General features: G+C 34.0%; 2 long non-coding RNA genes across 2 annotated transcripts; both read left to right on the forward strand.

Moving 5' to 3' along the window:
• The first annotated feature begins 810 nt into the window (after positions 1-810).
• On the forward strand, positions 811-1593 carry LOC137252921 (uncharacterized). The gene is made up of 2 exons (XR_010953684.1): positions 811-1008; positions 1068-1593. It is a non-coding gene; the product is annotated as an uncharacterized lncRNA (long non-coding RNA).
• A 993-nt stretch (positions 1594-2586) lies between these two features.
• Positions 2587-3174, forward strand: LOC137253699 (uncharacterized). The gene is made up of 3 exons (XR_010953866.1): positions 2587-2703; positions 2764-3057; positions 3126-3174. It is a non-coding gene; the product is annotated as an uncharacterized lncRNA (long non-coding RNA).
• Positions 3175-3675: the final 501 nt, after the last annotated feature.

Genomic DNA, 3675 nt, shown 5'->3' on the forward strand with positions numbered 1-3675 from the left:
TAGGTAACCAATATCGCACTTGGGCAGAAAGATTACCTGCCATTCGCTTTGCTATGAATACAACTCGATGTCAAAGTACTGGTTATACTTCGGCCTATCTTACATTCGGGCGTGAACTGAGGACGATTGACGATGTCCAGCATGATCTACGAGCCATCATACACTCTGAAAACTTTATCGCTGAGATTACTCCATATCTCGATACTCTGACTAAGGCATTTCAAAATGCTCGTGAATGCGAACAGAAACAACAAGATCACAATAAAGATTTAACAAATCCTCAAAGGCGTGAACAAGAAGGATTAGGATTTGGATCCAAGGTTCTAGTGTCCACTCATGTGTTAAGCAATGCCGCTAAGGGCGTAACTTCAAAATTCGTACCACGACGAGATGGTCCTTATACCATCATTTGCAAACAGGGTTCCTCCGCATATGTTGTAGCTCATGAGGATAATCCACAATATCCTTTAGGTACTTATCATGCGTCGTCATTGACACCGTTCCAAAATTCCAGCGCTATTCCTGAGAATCCAGTGAACATGATACGTCGTCGAGGACGTACACGAAAGGCTACCAAGTAGGATACCTCATCGGGTCGATATCAGTATCCTAGGGGGAGACTGTAACGAGTCAATCGGTCAATCAAATAACCTTATTGTTTATGTTATAAAAACACAACACTATTTACATGCAACTCTGCGCGAATACCATTGTAATACTACTCTGTACATATCGTATGTTTTTATGTATATCGCAACCCTGACAATCACTTGTCATCGCTTCGCAAATATTTTCAGTTGTTCATTTTATTCATTCAGCCACTGGCTTCTGACGAGTGCGGTTCTCGTCCGATATTGCTTCGGACAGTCCAAACTAATAAATTTAAAGCTAAGCTGAAAGTATTTGCATACATATTTTTTGTATATGTTGTAATTTGACTTTGTGTTCAATAAAGTGTCAGTGGACACATGTACAATCTGAGAAGCAAGAATAATTTAGATTCTTCAAGTAAATATTAAAAGGTATATTTAAAGGAATAAATTTAAATTTTAGTCAACCATGTGCAGCGCAAAACTCTTTGAAGGATATGAATTGTGATCAAGAACAATGGAAGCCACTTATAACTGATCGTTCGTTTTTGCCGTGGTTGGTTAAGGTGCCTACCGAGCAAGAGCAGTGGCGTGCATGACAAATATCAGCAGCACAAATAAAAAAATTAGAGGACTTATGGAAGAAAAATATTGATGCGACATTTCAGGATTTAGAGAAGCCAGGTATAGATACTGAACCATCACAAGTGCTATTGCGTTATGAAGATGGTTATCAATACGAGAAAGTTTTTGGTCCACTTGTGCGCCTAGAAACAGAATACGATAAAAATTTAAAAGAATCGCAAATACAGGAAGGTATAGAAATAAGATGGAACGTTGGCCTAAACAAAAAAACAATAGCATATTTTACGCTTGCTGAAACTGATTCGGACATGAAAATAATGCATGTGTTATTCATTAGTTAATACTTCTAGCCTATAGCCTTAACAGTTTTATAAAATTTGTGTTTTTGATGGAAAAATAAAAGAATTATAGAAACATATATCACTCGTCTTATTGTAAACAGATTATCTCAAAATTTAAGTTTTTTGGGAGAATGCAATTCAAGCTTTGTCATATGGTTGAATTCTCCGGCTAATTTCTAGGCCACTGAAGTGGGTGGCTAATTTTCTGCTAAAGAATATTTTTATAATAGTTTGAAGAATTGGCTATATTTTTCCTTTGTATTTTTCATTAAAAATTGATTCACTTTACTATACAAATATTATGCAGCCAAATACAACTTTCAGAACAAAATCATACGGAGTATTTCTGAATACATCGTTGCAGTACAATATAGTAAATAAATCATGTTTTTATGGTGTTACATATACAGATTTATTTCGGGTTGATTCATCTTACATTTAAATATCAAAGCATTTTCAATTAGCAAAATTTATAAAACAAAGATGCATAGACATCTATTTCAGCTATTTTCATCTCATTGAGTGTAATACGAGACTGAACATATTATCGTAAGCCAGTTAATAATATATATCATAACATCTCCGAAAATTAGAATTTCACATTACATCAGTTTACAATAAAAGGTACATATTTTTCTCTTTTTATTCCAATTTTGGTTCATATATTCTGTATACTAAATTAAATTAATGTATAACATTCAATCTACTCCGGTAAACAAACTTAAACATTAATTTTTTACATTCAAGTATACAAATAATTGCAGATTCGCTTATCAAAGATAAATGAAAGCGATCGCCATAGCTGTAAAAAATAGCCATTTCTATATTCACTGATAGCTCAAAATCGCTGTATCGCCCATCATATCTTCTGTATAGAATGGCTTGTTAAAATAAAGCGATCGCTATAGCTATAAAAAATAGCCGTGATTCAAAAATAGCCATGCGTGCTTTTACATTATACAATTATTGAATTCAATTCTGCCGGCGTTCTCTTTTGTGTTTTCTATTCGTGTTTACACTTGTCAGTTTTTCTTGAAAGCAAGTTTATGGCTTTGTTCTTCGATTTTGACATTTACATACTTTCTAAAGAACCAAAATGGATGCTGGCAAAGAAATTATTTTAAGGGACCTATTGAATTTAACCAAACAAGCTCTCGAAGAAGATAGCGACGACGAAATTATTTTTGGTAAGTGGTTTAAATCCAGAATATACACAATCACATGTACTAAATATTTTTCATGAACAGGATTAGTTGATTTATGTGAAAAAGCTGTTGCGCTGCCGATAAAAAAACGAAAACGCATGTGGGTGAAAGACTGGTGATCTGAGAAGTGGCAGAAAGGTTCCTTCGCCTTTTTAACTAAGGAACTCCTCCTTTCAGATCCTGAAGGATTCAAAAACTATTTAAGGTTTGACAAAAGCCAATTTAACTATTTACTGAATATCGTAGAACCTGAGTTAGAGCGTGGCAATACATTATTTAGAGAAAGTATTTCTGCGGCGGAGAAGTTGGCCATAACTCTGCGATTTCTTGCCACTGGTAAATCTCGTGCATCAGTAATTGTGTTACATTATTTGTATATCAAATATCTTAAATGTTTATTATAGGTGAATCGTTTGTGAGCTTAAATTACCAATCGCGTCTGTCAACATCCTCATACCCGAAGTTTGCCAAATAATATTTAAAAAATTGAAAGATGTACATCTACGAGTACGTAAATGGGCTGGTAGCGATTGATTCGTATAAACTTATAAATGCATCATAACTGAGTCGATACATATCCAAGTCGCTTAAGTCCACAGTCAGCAAACAAATAACTTAAATTTTTTTAAATTGCTTTATACATATACATATTAAATCTGCCTAAGTCCTTCAAAATATAGTTATCGCATATTTAAGATATTTGTTTTATCTCTATGAACTTAAGCGACTTTGATATGTATCGATTAAACTATACAAACCTCACAAAGGTTAAAGAAGTTTACGAGCTTAAAACAGTTTAAAGTTTATATGAATTGCTATGGTATTTTCTGTAAATAGAATTTATAATTTTTGTTTATTTAAAGATGCCGAGCAATTCTGCGGAATGGGAATCTATAGCAAAAGAATTCGCAATGAGGTGGCAATTTACTAATTGTTTGGGTGCTTTAGACGGCA

The sequence above is a fragment of the Eurosta solidaginis genome, chromosome 5 (assembly GCF_040869045.1).
Source record: "Eurosta solidaginis isolate ZX-2024a chromosome 5, ASM4086904v1, whole genome shotgun sequence".
NCBI classification, from domain to species: Eukaryota; Metazoa; Arthropoda; class Insecta; order Diptera; family Tephritidae; genus Eurosta; species Eurosta solidaginis.